This window comes from Canis lupus, chromosome 13 (assembly GCF_003254725.2).
Source record: "Canis lupus dingo isolate Sandy chromosome 13, ASM325472v2, whole genome shotgun sequence".
NCBI lineage: Eukaryota > Metazoa > Chordata > Mammalia > Carnivora > Canidae > Canis > Canis lupus.
The window spans coordinates 20,192,921-20,215,587 of NC_064255.1; positions in this window are offsets into that span (position 1 = coordinate 20,192,921).

Genomic DNA, 22,667 nt, shown 5'->3' on the forward strand with positions numbered 1-22,667 from the left:
TCATGTTTCTATTTCCTTGAAGACTCCTATTAAATTGACAATGCTGTCAGAAAGGGAAGACTTTATATGGATTGTTAGTGTGTCGGATTTGTCTTCTAGAATCATTTTACAGAAGCAAATGGTACACAGGACTGTTAAGTTTGCATGAAAGCAAATTAAAAATAAATCAGTCAGAAAATCCTTAACAGCCATGAAACAACATTGTATCCAGATAAATTGGGGAGTTTTTATCAATAAAACCAAAGATGAGCAACTCATCCTGGTTTGTCTGGGACATTTGGGCTTTAGCATTGAAAGTCCCACATCCTAGAAAATCCTGCAGACCTGGGTAAACAGGGATAGTTGGTCACCCTACAGTAAAACCCTACATTAATTATTCACTATCTAGAGAGCATTGCTTTCATGAAGTAATCATAACCACTTCTGCCTACATTTTCTTGGCCAACATATATCACATGGATACTCCTGGGTTTAATAAAGTAGAGATAACATAATCATTCTACTGGGAGCAGCAAAATTAGACTGTTTGGCCAAGAGTAATACAATCCACCATAACTGGTAATTAGTATATCTAATGATCCAACCTAGAAGGAACAGAGGAAGCATGGAAAGCCTTCAGGGCACTAACTTCCACTTGTCATGGAGGTATCAGTGGTTAGTCACCTGCATTCTTTAAGTTTTTACCAAAGTTTAGATTTGGACTTTAGAACTAGAGGAGGCCTCAGAGAATGGCTTAGCCCTCTGGTGATGGACTGGTAAAGTGTGACTATCATTGTCTTAAAATGAGGCATCTGATGCCTAAGTGATTGGATCCTTCAGGTGTTCCAGATAGGAAGTGGTTGAAGAAAGGCCCAATCCTTTGTCTTATAATCCTTCTTCCTTCTCTCTTTACTGCTCATGGATTGGAATTTGGCTCAAGATTTTTTGATAACTGTCCAATTGTTATTCAACAAGCTTCATTTTTAAAGTGAGGCCAGCAATATCAACTCTCGTAAAAGTAAATACCTCAAATTATAACATTCCAAGTAAAACTTTGTTTTCTTGGCTTACTTTTCTTAATTATTCCATTAATTTTAAATGTGAAAACATAATTATATCATTGGATTCATCTCCTAGATAGTATAGGAAACAATCCCCCAAAAGAAATGATATCAACCAATGTCTTGATACAATAATTGGTCTTGGACATAAAATTGATTATTAGACATTACATGAATATTTTGTTTAGGTGTCTCCACTTTTTTATTGAAAAAAAAAGAAAAAAACCCTCTCCAAATTGTACTGCCTTGAACTAGATCCAGAGTAATAATGAGAAACTTAGAGGTGGTCAGGACATATGGTACAGAAAACTGTTATGAGTTTCTAAAATTAAGGGATCTGAAGGCCAGAGAAGAAAGGCCACTCTTCCATTCTCTTGGCTAGATCTTCAAGCCAAAGTAAAATGACATGCTTACATATTTGACCTTTAGTGTCATCCAAGTACAATGAACGATATTTTCAAAGAGAATAGCTAACCCATGTCATTCTTAAATTAGTTTATTTCCTTTTTGATCAATTTGGAAGTCAGAATGAGCCAGCAGGACTAGGGACAAACCATGTACTAATAACACTCTCCAAAGTCTTTGCTGACTAATGTATTACTAATTCTTATAGCCTTTTACCTGCTCTAATTGATTCTTTGTGCTAGTCTTCTTTTTAAAATTCCCTTGCAAAGAGCCTAATAGGCTCTCAGTTTCATTCTACAGTAAGAATATCTATTTTGGGTAAATTTTGAAACCCTCATAGCCTCACCTCACCCTATTTTTTAAAACTTTTATCTGGGTATAGATAGGTAAGTGTGCATGTGTGTGTGTGTGTGTGTGTGTGTGTGTAAAGAATTGTAGTTCATTTACTTAAACACTTGAGATGATCTAAATGAACTTGATTGTATACAGATATATATATCTGTATAACATGTTGAAATTTGACATAAACTTTTTTTCCTGACTCCCCTTCTTATTTATGAGTATTTTTCATCTGTAACATGAGGGCTCACTAAAATAAGCATATTAAGTGCTTAGAATACAGTAAGAGGGGCGCCCGGGTGGCTCAGCGGTTTAGCAGGAAAGGCCCAATCCTTTGTCTTATAACCCTTCTTCCTTCTCTGGTCAGGCTCAGGCTCTGGGCTTTTAGCCCAGAGCGTGATCCTGGAGACCCGGGATCAAGTCTCATGTCGGGCTCCTTGCATGGAGCCTGCTTCTCCCTCTGCCTGTGTCTCTCCCTCTGCCTGTATCTCTGCCTCTGCCTGTGTCTCCCTGCTTCTCTCTCTGCCTGTGTCTCTGTCTCTGTCTCTCTCTCTCTCTGTGTGTGTCTCTCATTAATAAATAAAATCTTAAAAAAAAGAATACAGTCAGAGTTTAACAAAAGGTAGTATGGAATAGGAGCTAATAGAGAAGCAGATATTACATAGGAGGTATAGAAACAGCAGCAATGGTGATATTGATCTTAGTAGAACAAAATCCCTGAGTGACACAGCAAAGGATGACCTCATCAGCTCTCTTCCTTCTCTCAGAAAAGGGCTATATGTGATGTGGCAGAGATTGTAGCTAATCACCAAAAATACATGTTATACTCTTTTGTCCTGGGCACCCAACTAGAGTTTATTTCCCATTCTTCATCACAGGTAGGTGTGTACAAATAAATTCTGGCCAATAAAATATGAGCAGAAATTATGTATACCACTTCCAGTCCTAGATTGGAAAACCTCTGATATATTTTCCATCCTGATTTCAGGGCTCGATCTAATAAATATGACTCTAAGAACAACTTTTTAAAACCATATTAAACTTCAACTTGTTTGCCTGCCCAATCCTATTGAATAGGCTTGGGCTATCACATATGTTGGGGGTTTCTGTTGTTGTTGTTGTTAAAGCAGCTAACTCCTGAATTTATATCTTAAATTTTATGTAACATATCAAAAATTTGTGCATTGGCTTAAGGGTAAGGCAATAGGTGACTGACAGCAAGGAAACAGATATTGGAGACCATAAGGATGAATACCCATTTTATGCAAAGTGTTATCAGTTAGCTATTGCTACATAGCAAACCACTCTGAAACTCAGAGGCTTCAACAACAATGGCCTCCCACTCACACACCTGTGGGTCACATATCTGAGAGACAGCTGCTCAAGACTCGATGTGGTAGTCCATGCTACCTCAATCTGGAGGCCTGGCTGGCTTTGGATCTTAGTTTAGGGTTGTGCTTGAGTGTACTGCACATAGATTCATTCTGGGGCCTGACCAGAAAGGCAACAACTATTCAGGGGAAGGTTTTGACATGGTATTGGTAGTGGTGCAAGAGGGCAAGCCCAAAAGCAAAGCACATTACAAGTATCTGCTTATGTCATACCTACTAACAGCCTACTGGCCAAGACAAGTCATGTGTCCATACTTAACATCAATGGGCCAGAAGTATATACTCCTTCCATAGTGTTGGAGGAGTAAATGTTTGATTAATAGTGTTATTTATCCCACTAGGGAAAATATTTGGTAAATTAGATTTCTGAAAAAGCAAACCTAGTACCAGAGCTTCCTTAAGTGGAGTTATTAAAGTAAATCAGAATTTTCGTGTATGAGTTGAGCTCTGAATTTCCCACTTTATATACAGAAATGAAAAGGGAAGAGAGAGTCCAGAAGTGTGGGTCCTCAAGGAGTTGGAAATGTCACTGTGGAAGATCCATAACTGTGGATGAGCATGGACTAAAAAAGGTTTTGAGCACCAAGAGCCCACTGATACTTCAGTTAGAAAAAATATCTATTCCCCACAGCAAAGTTCAGACTGGTGGTGTTACCTGCCCTACTCATTCACTCCCCCTACAAGCCTGTTGTTCTACAGGCTTCAGGGAAGCCACCATTAATTTGAAAAAAAAGAAAAAAGAAAAAAAGAAAAAGTGGCATGTGCGTAAGGAGGTAAAGAATGGACTCTTGGAACACATACAGGAAGAAACCTTGGGTTTGGTTGTCTCTTGGAACTGGCTAAAACATGGGTCTTGCCTCAAAAAGCCTCTGATTATCAAAGACAAACAAATAAACCACTTTGGACCTATAAGCCTCAGAAGCAAGAGGCACGCTCACAAGGCTATGCTTCCTCAAGGCTTGCTTGCACCATGCAAGTTTGCCTTGTGCACGTACCTCCCAATGATGGGAGATAGGGCTGTGGAGAATAGTGGTCCTGAGAGCTCTTCCCAAAGAAAGGAACCTGGGCCTAATCAAAGAATTTTCCCTACTCCTAGGATAGAAGTGCTTCATAATACCTGCCCAGCAGCATTCCCTCATTGACATAATCCAATGACATCTGAATATATTTCATGTGTCCCATTTCACAAATAGGAATTCATATTATAGTTTTGCCATCTTTGTTCCACTATTGTCTGTTGGATGTGTGTGGGTGTGTTTGACAGCTCATAGTGTCTTTTTAGTCTGTAACTTACTGGGAGATGAGAAACCATATCTGTTCCTGGAAACATGGATCGTCTACTATTTTCACCCTCTTGTAGCTCCATGTGGCCCTGTGATTGAGTTCTGGTAAATGGAATATGAGCAGGAGTGCAAAGTATCTCTTCTGAGCCTGCACGTCAGTGGCACAGTCTTCCATGCTCTCTTTCCTTTCTGGCCTGCTGAAATGGATTAAATCTTCAAGGTGACTTTAGAATCCATTTGTTGACAGTAGCAGATCTCATTAGCCTTTGTCTCTAAATTACTGTGTAGAGAAGGGGAATCACTTTGATCTGTGCACTAGCCTAGTACTGTTTCATGAGTGAGAAAGAAACCTTTATTGTTGTTGGGCCATTACATATTTTGGGGTCTGTTAGCCCACCTCAACTGATACACTTGGCACTATCAGATGACTTAACCTTCTATAAATGTATTCTGGTCCTTCAGGCTGGGGACCATGCTGGCACTCCCCAGGATTTGTGAAAAGCAATGCATGGTCAATGCTTTCAACTACTGGAACCCTGCTAATGCTGGGCAAGAGTGATTACAGCAATGTTATGCTATACATGGAAAGCATGATTTGATTTGATTTTACAATCACATCCATAGAACAGGGAGAGGCTCTACAACATGATTTTGCTGCATTTTTGTACGCATCTGTGTGATACTTCCCCTGATATTTAAATCAAATAGAATACAATATGCCAGAGCATTGAATCGGAAATGTTCCATTTTATTCTATAACTTTAATTCTTATGGCATAAGTATTTACTAAAAGTCTGAAGAAGTAGAAATTCCCTTTTCATTTTCAAAAAAAATTACTGAAATGTACCAGCCCAAGCCTATTATTAACGTGTTATTTATCCTACCAGATTTACAGAGAAATCAGCTCTGAACAAAAAATTTTCCTCCCGGGATCCCTGGGTGGCGCAGCAGTTTGGCGCCTGCCTTTGGCCCAGGGCGCGATCCTGGAGACCCGGGATCGAATCCCATGTCGCTCCCGGTGCGTGGAGCCTGCTTCTCTCTCTGCCTGTGGCTCTGCCTCTCTCTCTCTCTCTCTCTCTCTCTGTGACTATCATAAATAAATAAAAATTTTAAAAAATAAATAATAAATAAATATATAAAAAAAAATTTTCCTCCCACTTTCATTGGTGATTGCACCACCTTTTCATTAGCCTAAAGTTGCGGAAAATATTTTAGGGATTTTTTTTTTTTTTACATGAGAAAGATTAAGTTTTCTTAGTAGTTTAGTTGTCATCTGTAATCACACGTATAGATATAAATATGGCACAACTAGAATTATGCACTCCAATGTAGGTTCATACCGATGAGTTATGTGTAGCTCTTGGCCTTACTCTGCCAACAGCAGCAGACATCTATAAATATCTCACCAGTTTTGCATGCCCTCTGTAAATGTTTGCAGTTTTTATTCTGTCTGTGAAGTTTTTCAGATGGAAGATTTATTTCCACCATTCTTTTATTTTCTTAGTTTTTTAACCTTTCTGAGCCGTAGTTCCTCTGACTGTAAAATGGAGACATGAAAGCAATCTCTCAGATTTAGAAGTAGTATACCACCCTGGATGGTATTATGTTCTCAGTAAATGGTAACCAGTACAATTTAGTCTTTCAAAGAGTCAGTGCATGGCATTTAAGTCCATTTAAGAGTAGGGACTCTGGAGGCTAAAAGACTCATTTCAAATTTTGGCTCTGCCACTTATTAGCCACGTGTCTTACACAAAATACTTATTTTTCTGTGACTGAGTTTTCTTATCTGTAAGCAGGGCAGAATAGAATAGAATAGAATAGAATAGAATAGAATAGAATAGAATATGACCAACATAATGGGTTGCCATGAAACTAAAAACATTTTGTAAAGAAAATCAAGTGCTTTAGCATAGTTTCTGATGCATAGAAAAGGTTCAACATGTGATAACTCTATATGCATACATTATACACACACACACTCAACCATACATCTCTCCACACAGTCATTCAATTTTCCACAAAGTTTTTTGCTTACTTAGATCCCTCTTTTGTTGGTAATTTAGAAAATAAATTTTCTATTTTCTAAAATTTGCTGTTAATCACTTCCTGTGCCTAACTCATAAATTAAACTTTAGCACAGGTACATATGTATAGGAGAAAATATAATATAGACACAGTTCAGTATTGCCTGTGGTTTCAGACAACCACTAGGGGTCATGGAACCCATTCCCACTCATTTGAGTCAGGCACCCATTGCATAACTGCCTCAGATCATTTAGCTGCACTTCTCTTTTGGCCACTTATTCCAAGCCCTGCCCTGCTACTTCCAGAATGACTGACCTGGTGTGGATTTGGACCAAATCTTGCAGCCAAAACTTGACAGCACCTTGACTAGTGTCCATACTGTGCCCCTTGAGCTTTCTTCCCTGGGGTACTAAGACATGAGACTGTTCTTGTGCTCATATAAGCAACACGGAAATGCAGGGGGAATTCACCTATTGATTGATAACAAAGAAGAAAGGGGCTCTGTGTCATTTCTGGAATAGCTAGAACCAATGCAAAGAGCAGCAAAAGTATTAATGATGGCAGTGGTGTCAATTCACATTTAAGTGTCTACTGTGTGCCAGGTAGCATGCTAAGCACTTCTCATATGCTTTTGCTCATATGCTCATTTGCTCGGGAAACTGAGCACTCCTCAGCCTCAGTTTCCTCATCCATAAGATGGGAATGATATCATTGCTTATCTCAAAGAGTAAATGAGGTAACTTATGTCAAGCATATGGCCCAATGCCTAGCACACAATAAATGCTCAGTTTATATTACTTTTATTATTGCTGTTGTAACTCTCTTCAGTTTCTGAAGGGCTGCCACATGGAAAAGGAAAATCCTTATTTTTCCCCCCAGGGAGACTAAAATAGAAGCCTTAATGGAAGAATGCAGAAGACAGCAAATCCAAAAATATAAATTTTTTTTCAATGAATAGAACTATTTTATGGTGATAGGCTATCCAAATAATCACTGACCTACTCACTAGAGTAAGACAGAATGAGTGAATTTCTGCCTGAGATGCTCTAAAATAGCACACTCTAAGAGACATATAATGTAAGACCATATAAAATTTTAAATTTTCCGGTTGCTATAAATTAAAAAAGCAAAAAGAAGTAGGTGAAATTAATTTTAATAATGAGCCTATGATTAAATCAATTTCACAGATATCTATTCTAAATCTATTATATGCCAGGTGTAATGCTAAGCATTTTGATGGAATTTAAAGTGGAATAAAAGATAACTGGACAAGTAAATGATGTTACTAAAATTTTGGTCAACTGGGAAAGACTGGTATGCATAAAGTGAGCCATTCAAAAGAAATAGCTGGGTGATTTTGGAAGAGTCTCCTCAACAGATTCAATGAGAGCAGCATTAATTATGGATGGAGCTGAGAGAGAATCTCACACCTTCCATCAAGCACAGCATGAACAATACCTGAGGATAGTGTGTGTGTGTGTGTGTAATGATGTTCTTATAAAACATTGACCTGTCTTGAGTTGATAGAGCATGAATGAGTATCAGAGATGGGAAAGAGGTTATTTATTACTAGAAGTCAAGGACGGAAAAATAAGATAATAGAGCCTCCGGACATATAGATCACTAGCCAAATTATCTAATATCTGGATCTTGAATGTAACATCTCTTAAAAATTTAACCACTTTTATAACTAACCAACAACCTCTCTGTTTCTGTAAACTACCAACATTTGGGAGTCAAAGATATATAATTCTGAGGGTAAAAGTTTGATGCAAACAAAATTAAGTTGATATTAAAAATTATTTTGATCCTAAAGTTCATTTTTTTTCCTATTCCATAAACTTGGGTGATAAGACTCAGCTGTTCTCAAAGAAGCCTTACTTAGATAAGGAAAGGGACTAACATTAACTATCTTTTAAGAGCTATAGCTAGTTTAAAATTTTTACATGTACTTTGCCAATTAATCTTCATAGCAATACCCTGAAGAAGTATTATTTACTTCCTTTACCCTAGAATGCACAAATTGAGCATTTAACTCTCTTGAAGATTGCAGAGGTGGTACTCGAATCCTGAACCTGGAATTTCAGGCATCATGTTCACTCCACTGCAATGTGTAGCCAGCTGGCAAAGCTATAATAGCTTTAATAATTAAGCTGAAGTGGGACACATACGCCTTCCTTTTCTGAATGATAGAGGTACCAAAATATTTCTTGCAATGTCTATTCTTGTACATCTTACTGAGTTTCTATTGGTTTAGAAAACTCCCTAAGGAAGTTTACAGGGGTCATAATGAAGTTCTCATATAATTCAGTTATCATTACTAAGTCCCATGTCTACTCGTTGCTTACTTAACTCCAGCTAACCAAGAGTCCGTGGTCATTATGACAAGCAATTTAGAAGGTATTGAATTAGATTACTGAATTCTATCTCATTACTGGGCCAGGATCATTAGTCTTTGTAGGCCATTGAAAGGTGAAAGATTTTTCTCAAGATTTTACTTGATTTTCTTATTTAAACAGTCTCTTCCCAAAAGACATTTACAAGGGCATGATTTTCATTCTAGATAATGAGAAAAATGGTGACACAGAGAAACAAAAGGAGTCATTCAAATTTCCTGTTCTGTGACAGCGCTGTGACTAGAGCCCAGGTATTTGACCTTAACCCAGAAATATTTTCACACCAGCATATTACCTCTTTAAAAATCAAAAGAAGTCACAAAATATCAGTAAAATGAAGTTAGAATTGTTTTGTACCCAGAATGCTATGGCTTATTGGCCTAGAGAGAACAGATTATCAACCTGGACAGCTGCTCAGTGAATTTAAGGTTGTGTGTATATTGAGGGCTTACTCTGTGTCAGCCATTGAACTGTCTACTTACATCATTATTCCATCGAATCTTCAGGAACCCTGAAGTTAGGTGTTAATTTATCCCTCTTTTACAGCTGAGGAAACAAGCTTGGAGAAGGTGGGTGTCTTTCTCCAGATAACTCAGCTGATAAGGGGTTAAACTGAATTCATCTTCTATCCATGGGTAGGAAATTCTTGGATCTTGTTTGGTGGAGCTTTCCGGAAGTGCTCGCTTCAGCAGCACATATACTAAAATTAGAACTTTCTGGAAATTAATTTATTTTACAAATTCACCACCAAATTTGGCATAAAGGTATTAGGAAATCCAGAAACAAGGAGGCAATGATTCCAGGCCACAAGAATTTCTCTCTCCATTTGTTTCAACTCGACAATTTGTTATATCCTAAAGTGATAGTACATTGTTGGAAAACTCTTAGAAATAAATGAAATGATGGACAAAAATGCTCAACAATCTGGAAGAAAGATCTATAAGGGCTTAACTTCTTAACTGTTGAATCTGTTGCCTTTTTTGTGCTTTTTGGTGAAAGGACAATTCTGTAGAACACTCTACACCCATTCTGTGAAAACAGCTGCTGTGCATGTTCAGTTCATTGCCCAACGAACATATGGACAATGTCTGACACTCTAATTTGAGTCCTCGATGGAGAGACAATTGCTATTTTAGTAGATCCAGGCTCAGTCTGTATAAGAGTGGCCCTGATCCAATCTCTGGCTCTAGGTACATTTTCTTAGAAGATGATTCTGCTATCATAACTTTTCTTCTATACTTTCCAAGAATATTCTATAGAGAGCAATTTAATTGTGGCCAAGTACAAAGTGACCTAAGCAGAGTAGTCTTCTTCTCACATCCTTGATGCTCAATAATAAATTGGAAACCTTGTAAATAGAACAGGGACACTGTGACTTCTATGCCTCCAGAATCAGTAACCAAGAATTACTACTGTTATTCTTATTACTATTTACACACAAGCGAATTCTACATTTACCTTTCAGGCATGTTAATTCTTCTGAAGGAGTACTAGACTGGTTGGGGGACTACATTTGGAGACCGATTCTTCTTTGTCTTTAAGGTAATCTGTTTCAAAGGAATGGTCATAAAGTTCCTACAACAGTAAATTCTTATCTTCATAAAATATTTTATTCACTGTAATAGTCACTTAGAAAGGATCTTAATGAAAATTGCTCCATAGGCAAGCTCACTCAGACATGTGCTATTCTTTTATTGTTTGTTTTATTTTACATTTTGTACCTCTAATTGTCTTGAAAATTATAGGCAGAATAAGAAAAAAGTCAATCACATAAACTTCCTGGACCACAAACTCTCCTCTGTAACTGGGAATAATATTATTACCAATCTGAAAGGGTTGTTGTACAGAGCAAATAAATTCATACAAATAAAGTAGCTAATAAATATAGAAAAGAATGAGTTTTTGGTAGGTATCAATATTATTATCACCTATTTAAGATAAAAGATTGGCAGCATGATAAATTCCTTAAAGCCCAATTCAAACATATCACATATAATATATATACACTAATATATATATATTGCATTTTAGTGGGTTGATTTTGTCAGCAGTCATTTATTTGAATATTTTTTCACAAAGCTGATGATAACTTAGCCACGCATCCACTCCTTGTTTCTCCTGTTCTCACCATTGTCTCAGCATCCCTCCGTTGGGAAATGGAAGCTTGAGCTAGTTTTACTAAATAATAATTCTTCCAGGAATAATTATGTACAAGTTGGAGAGAAGGGAAGGTTAGTCTGTTTCTTGGATAAAGAACTATCCCATCACCTGGCGGATCCCGATAGAAGCCAAATGTGTTCTCTAAGTCAGTTTTGCTGAGTAAATGAAATATCGCTCAGAGTCAATCTCAACAGTAAGTCCCAATTTATTTATTTGTGCAATGTATTCTGTACAAGAAATTGAACTATGTGATTAATTTATATTACATAACTTATCAACAAACTTATAAAGATGGAATTATTAACTCAATTTTACAAATTATTGTGAGCAGAAAACAAGAGAGGTAAAGAGAATTGCATACAGAGAAGGGATGAAAAAACTTAAATCACAATTCAGACCACTGGGTCTCAGTTTTTCTTCCCTCCCTCTCCCATTCTCTGCCTCTTTTACTTCCTCCCTTCTTTTCCTCCTTTCTTCCATTTTTAAATCATACCACATATGGGATAACTCACTAAAGGAGGAGGTGGTTGATATACTTCTCTTGGGTCAGAAAACTGTTTAAGCTTGGTACCCAGGTTTTGAAGGGAAATCTCTCCCTACCTAGTTTTGGCAGGGCTTGCTTGGAGGAATGCGATTTTGGGAGATGGGAGGCACATGACACAGCTCTGGGTAGTCCTCTCAAAAGGCAAACAACAGGAAATAAATTGAAAATGACTCTCATTTACCTACCTGCTCAGGTTAACTGAAGGCAATTAAAGGTACAATTTGCTTGTAAACCAAATTAGGTTGGAGAAATGGTCAGAGAGTACAGAAAGGGAGGAAAATTGCCATTGCAAAAATTGGCTCAAAAAACTAGCTATTAAACTCCCACTTGCAGTTAATGCTTAGAGCATGTGTAATATGACCCTTTGTAATTCTATCTTTTATACTTCTAAGAAAGAAAGAAGTATTAATCTAGAGGGTAATGCCATACATCGGCTGTAGTGAAGGAGTGTGGCTATAGTTTTAATTTCACCAGAGTGTGACTTTTTCATGACCTTTTCCACTGGAGACATAGATACTCGAGGTAAGAAATTGAAAAAAAAATACTGAACTTTGATAATTGAGTGCCAGACACCTACCAGTTTACCTACCTGTTTTGAGGCAATGTGGTAAAGAAGGAAGGGGGCAGATTTTGCCGCCAGCAGACCTAAGCTATTTCATACCTCAAGCCCTGCACTTTGTAGCTCTGTGATCATCAATAGGTTACTTAAGTTCTCTGACATTCACTTTTTTCATCCTTATATGAGAATGAGACGTACTTGTGAACATTCTTACACTCTGCTCTCCTGTAACTCTGCCCTCAGGAGCTCTGCATCCTCAAATTGCCTTTCTATTTAGCTTCCCAGAGGGTTTTACCTCCTTGAGCAGTGCACCCGAGAAAGATTTCAAATGGAAGTGAGATATGCCTTTATTTTGTAAGCCAGGCAAAGACTGATTGTGAAAGACAAGTGGACAGATAAGCTCCCAGACCTCAGATGTCTCCTTGGTCAATGCAGGTAAACATTGGGAAAGAGCACAGTTGATAGATTGAAATGTGTTTCCATTAAAACCAGCCTTTCTGTAGTCTTCCCTGGGAAGTCTTGGTCAATTCCTCAAGTGGCTCTGGTAAGGAGACATTGAGCTGGATGCTCTCTGAGGTGCCTTGGAACTATGACATTATATAGTCCTAGGAATTGGCTTGAAGAAAAAGTTTAGTGTCAAAAAGGATGAAACATTTTTCTGAGAACCCTAAGTTTCCTGGGTGTTGTGTAAAGCATCAAGTATTTAAGTCCCAAATATCACTGTGTTATCACAATATACTCAGGTTTTGCAAATATATTTCAGCCACTTTCTCAGCAAGGCTCATAAGAAAATGCTGGCATCCTAAAATGTTCAACTGAGCAGAGAAACAGAACAGAACAGCAATTCCTTTGCTACTTCTTTGGGAGCAGGAAACGCCAAGTCCTTTGTGATTTCTACGGATCTAACTAATCATCTGATAGTTACAGCTGCATGAACAGGATTCAAGGGCCTCTTAAGTCAACTCCAAATTACTAAGGCCTACCTTTACCTTTTCTTTTCTTAAAACAACAAACCAAAAACTTCTCCAGGAAAAAAACAACAACAGTATCTGGGAGTTAACCCAGTTAACTATCCAAGGGATGTATGTATCATTGGGATCTAGTGTTCTGGCTCCTGGAATATGAATTTCATTTATTTGTTTTTTTAAGATTTTATTTATTTATTTATTTATTTATTTATTTATTTATTTATTTGAGAGAGAGAGAGAGAGAATAAGCAGGGATGGGGCAGAGGTAGAGGGAGAAACAGACTCCCTGCTGAGCAGGGAGCCCGACTTGGGGCTCAATCCCAGAACCCTGAGATCATGACCTGAGCCGAAGGCAGATGCTTAACCAACTGAGTCACCCAGGTGCCCCCAGAATGTGAATTTTAATATGCTTAAAATCATACTAGAGATTAGATTCTTTTTAGCTGTTTATTCAAGAACAGTTAGAATTGGGACACCTGGGTGGCTCAGTGGTTGAGCATCTGCCTTTGGTTCAGGGTGTGATCCCGGGGTCCTGGGATGGAGTCGTGCATTGAGCTCCCTGCAGTGAGCCTGCTTCTCCCTCTGCCTGTGTCTCTGCCTCTCTCTGTGAGTCTCTTGTGAATAAGTAAATAAAATCTTAAAAAAAAAAAAAAAAAAAAGAATAGTTAGAATTGACTAGACTTTGACCTTTGGATCTTACAGATACCTTGGGGTACAAGCTCAAGATCATTACTTGATTTTGGTAATTCTCAGTTTCCCAAAAAAGACAGAGGGATAATAACAGCAGCTGAGCTTCCATGAGGTTGTTGTGTGTCTTAAAAAAAGATAAGGCAAATAAGGGATTGAGCACACTTCCTGGCACATAGGACAGGTCCACATATTGCTGTTGCTTTTATCCTAACTCTAAGAGGAGAAGAATTAGAATCTATGTCTCAGCATTTCAAGAAACATATAAAAGGGCATTTTGGGAGTCAACTTAAAATTTCTGCCAAGTCCTTTGCCCCATCCTCTCTCTCTCCCCCACTCCTTCTCAGACAGGAACAGTCTCATAGGTGAAGCACCAGGGAAACCCCAATCTCCCTGGGAAACACTGAGGCTGTTGGGTACACATGAAATAAAGTAGCTTGCTCCTGAGGAGGAGATGAATTTTGCAGTGAAAGGATGCTCTTTGCTTCCGGCTCTCCCTGTGTTGTTATACCCATAAGGATTCCCAAGTATAGATTATGTCATCTGAGTCATTTTATCGATGGCAAGAAAATGTTATGTGGCTTCAGTAGAATAACTCAAATATCTTCCCCATTGTTGTTAAGCTTCATGAACTAAAATATATATATATATTTTAAGAGCATTTAAGACCCCGAATAGCCAGGGGAATTTTAAAAAAGAAAACCATATCTGGGGGCATCACAATGCCAGATTTCAGGTTGTACTACAAAGCTGTGGTCATCAAGACAGTGTGGTACTGGCACCAAAACAGACACATAGATCAGTGGAACAGAATAGAGAATCCAGAAGTGGACCCTGAACTTTATGGGCAACTAATATTCGATAAAGGAGGAAAGACTATCCATTGGAAGAAAGACAGTCTCTTCAATAAATGGTGCTGGGAAAATTGGACATCCACATGCAGAAGAATGAAACTAGACCACTCTCTTTCACCATACACAAAGATAAACTCAAAATGGATGAAAGATCTAAATGTGAGACAAGATTCCATCAAAATCCTAGAGAAGAACACAGGCAACACCTTTTTGAACTCGGCCATAGTAACTTCTTGCAAGATACATCCACAAAGGCAAAAGAAACAAAAGCAAAAATGAACTATTGGGACTTCATCAAGATAAGAAGCTTTTGCACAGCAAAGGATACAGTCAACAAAACTCAAAGACAACCTACAGAATGGGAGAAGATATTTGCAAATGACATATCAGATAAAGGGCTAGTTTCCAAGATCTATAAAGAACTTCTTAAACTCAACACCAAAGAAACAAACAATCCAATCATGAAATGGGCAAAAGACATGAACAGAAATCTCACAGAGGAAGACATAGACATGGCCAACATGCACATTAGAAAATGCTCTGCATCACTTGCCATCAGGGAAATACAAATCAAAACTACAATGAGATACCACCTCACACCAGTGAGAATGGGGAAAATTAACAAGGCAGGAAACAACAAATGTTGGAGAGGATGCGGAGAAAAGGGAACCCTCTTACACTGTTGGTGGGAATGTGAACTGGTGCAGCCACTCTGGAAAACTGTGTGGAGGTTCCTCAAAGAGTTAAAAATAGACCTGCCCTACGACCCAGCAATTGCACTGTTGGGGATTTACCCCAAAGATACAAATGCAATGAAACGCCGGGACACCTGCACCCCGATGTTTCTAGCAGCAATGGCCACTATAGCCAAACTGTGGAAGGAGCCTCGGTGTCCAACGAAAGATGAATGGATAAAGAAGATGTGGTTTATGTATACAATGGAATATTACTCAGCTATTAGAAATGACAAATACCCACCATTTGCTTCAACGTGGATGGAACTGGAGGGTATTATGCTGAGTGAAGTAAGTCAGTCGGAGAAGGACAAACATTATATGTTCTCATTCATTTGGGGAATATAAATAATAGTGAAAGGGAAAATAAGGGAAGGGAGAAGAAATGTGTGGGAAATATCAGAAAGGGAGACAGAACGTAAAGACTGCTAACTCTGGGAAACGAACTAGGGGTGGTAGAAGGGGAGGAGGGCGGGGGGTGGGAGTGAATGGGTGACGGGCACTGGGTGTTATTCTGTATGTTAGTAAATTGAACACCAATAAAAAAAAAATAAAGTATAAAAAAAAAAAAGAGCATTTATTGAAAATTTTGATGTAACTGAATTTCTCTTTTTATGTGGTTGTTTCTATGTGCCTTTTTCTAAATTTTAAACTTGATCAATGAATTTTTTATGAAGCCTATGATGAAACTGTGAAAGCATCATCATCAGTTTTAAATAAGTATTTACTAAATAATAACAATAAATAATAAGCATAAATGTGATAAAATTATAAAAATAACAATTACTGCCTTGCTGTACTTTAGCACCATGACTCTATAGCATAGTATCATTTTAAATTGGATACTCAACATAAATTATATATTAAAAATTCATCAGAACTTGAAAACTTTCACAATTGGATCCAATAGTTTCCTTGGAATGTGTGAAGTGTTACAAATGCCGCCTAATTCTTTTTGAAGCTCAAGGCAAAGGCAAAAAATCTTGTAACATACTGGAATGATTTGAATGATTGTACCATAAAATGGCTTGGATTTGCTCATCTGGCTTCAAGTTCAGAGGAATGACCAACAAACTGACTTATGTTCTCAGCAGTGTAGATTCTGAAGGGTCTGAGCAGATGTTGAAGGCTTACTTCAGGCCAATGCACGAGGTTTTTTGTGGTTTCTCTTAAGTGTTTGCTAATATCTACCACATTGCAAACTCAATGTCCCTTTTCAACTGGCCTGACTGCTCATAATATAATACAGATGATTTCATCTTTTGCGGAGCCTTTCTGCTACAGAGAACTAAAGTCTGCAGGGCTCAGACTTCTCTAATAACATACATGTTTCTTTAAGAACAGGAAAATCCCTTCTCCTTAAAAGTTTTGCTCCTCCGTCTTGGGTTCTATAATACAATATCACATGTAATTCCTGTTTAAATAATGCCCTACTTTTCCTCCAAGTACTCATTTAGGCTTCCGCCATTATATTTTTTTAGATAGTCTGTACCTTTGGTAAACAAGTTCTCATTTTGACCTGATTTTCATTGTTCACCTTTTCTCATGTTGAGCAGAATTACTTGATTGATTTGGGCATTTGTATTTGCTTCAAGTTTAAAAGCTTCGTGGAAATAAACACTATCTTTAGTTTTAGGATATGAAAGACTCATCAAGGACACTGATAATACTTTGTAAACATTTCATTTTAGATGATCAGAATTGTTAGAAGAAAAGTACCATTGAAACCTATAAAAGCTTCTCTGTTTCTGTCAGCCCATAGTCCTGTAAGCCTTGACGAGTGTTAGCAACACCATGAGTGTCCCTGAGGTTTATCCCTCCACCTTAGTGAAGTCAAGAATATATATGTGTCAACAAAATATTAAGTTCATCTTTTTGTTTTGTTTTTGGTTTGTTCAGGAGTGTTTATAGTGGTCCTAAAGGCTGAGAAACATACCCTAGATATCAGATAACCCTTCATCCTAAAAGGATGGTAGTTAGGTAGTTACTACTTATCTAGTTAGGTAATGAGACCATGCAATATATGCCAAAGAATTATTATTAACTTTCTGAAGAACACCTCCCATTGTGCTATTACTTGGTAAAGATAATGCCTGACCATGGAACAGCAAGTGACCATGCAATTAGAAATTCCATCATGAGCAGAGTTCAGGCAAACTCACCACATCATAAAGTTGGCCAAGGCCAGCAGTAATCCATAGTAAGAAGGAAGTGGTACAGTTGGGATCAGACAAGAAAAGGACCAGAAGTCACAGGCAGAGTTCACTAGCAGGTGACCCAGACTCAGATCTTCGTGTTATTCACCATTCTGGTACCAGCCCTCTCCTTTAGCTCAGAGTATGGTCATGTGAGGGACTCCCTTATGACCAACTGACAGAGGAGGGGATAAATCAAGCTTAATCATGGGTGAGCCAGTTCAGTATATAGGTATAAACTGAAATTGGACTGAAATGTACTATAGCCCATTTAGAGCTGGCACTGAAAGACATTGCCAGGGAAAATCATCCCAATGACCAAAACTTTGGACAGTATACCTGGCCATCTACTTTATGTGAAAAAAGAAGTGGTCTGAAGTTATATACAGACACATGGGGAGTGGAAAATGGCTTGGTTGGTTAGTCAGGGATCTGGAAAAAGAAAGAGAAGATTGGGGACAAGGAGTTCTTTAAAAAATTATTTATTTCTTTATTCATGAGTGACACACAGAGAGAGAGACAGAGACATAAGCAGATCCTAGGATCCTGGGATCACAATCTGAGCCAAAAGCAGACACTTAATCACTGAGCCACCCAGGTGCCCCTGGAGACAAGGAGTTCTATGGAAAATACATTTGGATAACCCAAACCTGGATTGGGCATGAAGTGTGATGGACTTTCTACTGCTTACCAATACCCATGAGAGAAGATCTACCATATAAGAGACACTAAACAATCAAGTAGACTAAGTGATAGCCAATTGGTGTCGACTACTCTGAAACTGGCACATTGGGCATGCAAACAGGTTATGCTTGATGGCAGGGGTGGAGGCTGTGCATTGCCAAACTGCATGGTTTTCCATTCACCATGGCTGATCTAGCTTCTGCCTTTACCAAATTTCAGTCTGCTGACAACAGAGAGCAATGCTAAACCTCAAATATGACATAATCCATGAAGAGACCAACCAGCCCCTTGGTGGCAAACTGATTATAGAGGGCCCCTTCCACCCTAGGAGATGCTGATAGTTATATTAATTGAAATCCACACTCTTTGGGATATCAGTTTACATTTTCTGCCATAAGGCTCAGCCAGCACGATAGTTAGAGAACTTATAGAATATTTTACCCATTGACAGGTGTTTCTTTATAAGATAACATTAAATCAAGTGACCTATCCCACAGTGGGGTAGATTTAGTATTAGCTTATCCTCATGGTTTTCATTGGTCTTGCTACATATCACCTCCCCCAGGAGCTGTCAACCATTTTAGTAGTGGTACAGCCTGTTGAACAAATAGCAGAGGCACCAGTTTGAAGAAGACTCTTTGGGAAATGCTGTATATACCTCAGGGCAAGAACTATGTATGGTTCTGTCCCCCAAACATAGAACACATAGGTCCTAGAACCAAGTAGTGAAAGTAGGAGTACTTTCAAATTCAAGTGACCCACTTAGAGAATTTGTATTCCTTATTACTACAACTCTGGGTCTTGGTTACCAGAGGGAGAAAGTAAGAATTGCCAGGGAACGCAGTAAGAATTGCATTAAAACTCAAGCTTTGACAATTGTTTCAGTCACTTTAAGCTTCTTATGCTACAGGAACAGCATACATACAAGCAAGGAAGGGAGTCACCAGCCCGTCAAGTGATTCTGATTATCAAGAGGAGGTGGAGAGGTCCTTACATGAGCAGCAAATAATACAGTTGGGACTCAGGTGATCACGGGTACCTCTTGGTTTTCCTTTGCCCAGTTTTGATAGTAAATGAAAAAGTTCAGTGACTAAAGCTTGAAAAGAACATGGTAGTCCCTCAGGAATGAGAGTCTGGGTCCTTCTACCAGTAAGCCTTTGAGGCTAACAGAGGTGTCAGCTGGGAGTGAAGGGAACCTTGACTAGGACAGGGGAAACAGGGGTATAATAAATATTAGGCATGGCTTCAACACTAGTTTTTTCCCTTGGTGGTGACTATAGTTTATCCCATTAACCATCTATTTGTAAGCTTCGTCCAGGAGCAATGTGAATGCTACCGTAACTGATTATATGATGTATGTGGAAATGAATGGCATGAGGCACAGACCAGAGTGGACTGTGTGGTGTTCACTCAGATTTTAGTCCAAGACTGAAGAACTAAACTCCAGGGATCTGGGGAGTGTTTACAACTGATAGTGCTAAGCTGAGTCCCTCTCTGGGACTTGTCCTCAACTAAGGAAAGTCATCTTGCTCAAGGCCACCCCATCACCCCTCTTCACTGGGACAACCTGGAACCAGTCGATATAAGGATATATAAGGCCTGCCCCCTTTCCCTATTTGGAGACAACTCTGAAGTTGTCAGTCAACTCCAGAGCCCCCTGTAGGATCTGTTAAGGCTTTTGCTTCAAGTCCATCCCAATTTAACTCTTTCCTCTGCCCAATCCTAATTCCTTCATTTCTCTACAGGTGTTAATCCCAAGAGCACCCAAAATACTCTTGCAAATAAACCTGTCCATAAGAATCTACTTCCTGGGGAACCAGGTCTTGAAATATCCTCTTTTATGTTTAGAATGATCTATCAGTTAATAGATCTTGTTGTATCTCTTGATTATTCTTACAGATTTTAGGTGTCTCTGTGTCTCTGTGTAGGTGTGTATATGCTTGCAGACGTGTGTGTGTGTGTGTGTTTTAAGTCCAAGGATGCTTTTTCCCTTAAGTAGACTGTATCTTTAATTTTATTTCAATGTCATGTGGGAAACAAGACTATTAGGTAGAAATTAAATTTCCAGCAAAACTTCTTTGAAAGGTCTGTTGGAAAGAAGTCTCTAGAGAGCCATGATCAGCATTGAATCTGGTGATGACTTTGAGGCCAAGAGTCTATGAAATGTGAGCCTCTCTGACAATGATAGAAAACTCAGATCTACCTTCTGGCTTCAGAATTTCCTGAACAAACAACTTGGATGACTGAAAAATTACCCTTAAACACTGACTGTAGCTCTCTGTAACAATTACATTTCATAGCAGTGTGAAAAACAAGACCTCTCTGATGTTCTTTGAGATTTACATATAAGACCTCACGACAACCCATGTAGGTAAAACAGGTATGATAATTCTCCTTGCCTTGTGATGAAACTGGGCTGCAGAACAACTAAGTATGTTTCCCAAATTTACACAGCCAATAAGTGGCAGCAAGGTATCTCAGTTCTCTGAAGTGATCTAACTTCCTTTTGATGCTTTTAGGCACCACCTCATTAAAAACTGAAAGAGATAAAGCTGAATAAGTGTTAGAAAACTGTGCTACAACATTTTGAATGTTTGCATTTAACAGATATGTATTCTCTGTGCCAAAACAAAAAGAAAGATTTAACACCAGATAATATATAAATTAATTTGAAAATACTTTCGTTGTATAAACTTATTTTCAGGTAACCAACAAATTGTGTATTTGTACCACTTTTGAAGAATAGTGGTCCTGGTTGGAGAGCCTTCCTATGCTCTGCCTTCCTACCTTAAACTCCAAGCTCTGATCCAAGCCCAGTGCTCTTTCTGTAACATTCCATGGCGTTCTTCTCCGAATTAAACTTGGATTTCCAGTTTGACCTCCTGTTTCCCTTTTTACTTAAGCTTATTTTCTTAAAAGAGGATTTATTTATTATTGGGGTTGTGTTTTCTTTCATCCAATGAAATATCCATTTTTTTCTCTACCTTGTAAGAAAATGAGTCCTTCACCTTCTTCTCCCCCTCACCTCCCCCACTACTTCTACACAAGTACACACACACACTTCGCTATTTGGGGTAGATTTATTCCTTTGAATGGCTTTGGCTATGATGAACTTTACTTAAGACATTAATAATTCTTGACAAGGGCTTCTTTTGTGTTTTAGCTTTGAAAGGAAAACTTACTATGCATAATTGCCCCATTCTTAACTGCTTTATAGATTGAAAGCAGCAGAAGCTGATAACAAACAGCTTTGCCCCAAATATACAAACTTCAAGTCTGCCTGTTTTCCCTCTGGGATTTGGCTTCTACCTATACATGAAGAAACAGAGTAAAATAGGCTTGGGGATAAATGAGAAAAAAAGGAACAAAGACAATTCAGAATTGGTTTTGCATTCTCAAGAATCAAATATAGTTTTCCTTAGAATACAGTAAATAATATTAATAAATACTACTTATTAATTGAAAAGTAGTTACAAAAGACAAAAAAGCAAACTTTGAATTTTGTTTTTGTGGGGTACTTTAAGAGATTCAAATGATGTGGGAGTGCAAATTATTATTTTAGTATCCAGCACAGAATTCCTTTCAGAAAGACAATTGTCTTTAAGAATGCAGTATAGGAGTGATTGGTTGACTCAGTCAATTAAGCATCTGCCTTTGACTTGGGTCATGATCTTAGGATCCTGGGATTGAGCCCCATATTAAGGTCCCTGCTCAGTGAGCCATCTGGTTCTCCTTCTCCCTCTGCCCCTCCCCCTACTCATGCGTGCTCTCTCTCTCTCTCTCTCTCTCTCAAGTAAATAGATTAATTAAATATTAGAGAAGAAAAAAAAGACTGCAGTGTAATGGGGGCACTGGGGTGGCTCAGTTGGTTAAGCATGGGGTCTTGGTTTTGGCTTAGGTCATGACCTCAGAGTTGTGAGATCAAGCCCCACATCTGGCTCCACACTCAGCATGGAGTCTGCTTAAGATTCTCTCTCTCCCTCTGCCCACTTTTTCTCTCTCTTGCTCTTCTTGCTCTCTCTCATTAAAAAAAAATGCAGTATATGGAAGTGTTTATAAAGATAAGGCCTCTGGGAGTGGCAGAGATGATTCAGTGATAGAGATGAAGAAATACTCATTAATCAGCCAATAAACCATACCTGTCCAAGAAGCTATGATAATTTTGAGATTGAAGGAGATGGAGAAGGAAAAAGGAGAAAGGAAAGAGAGGGGAGGGGACAGCAAAGGTGACACCTTCTCCAGAAATATCAATCAATGAGAAACTTCAGAGGCAAGAGTAACTAGCAACTCTGGTAAGAATGGATGGTTCTGCAGGAGCTTGATTTTTCCTGAGATGGCTAGAATAATATCTCTTCCCTATTTGCTCTTCATCAAAGTGATGTGTCCATCCTGTGACTGAAGTG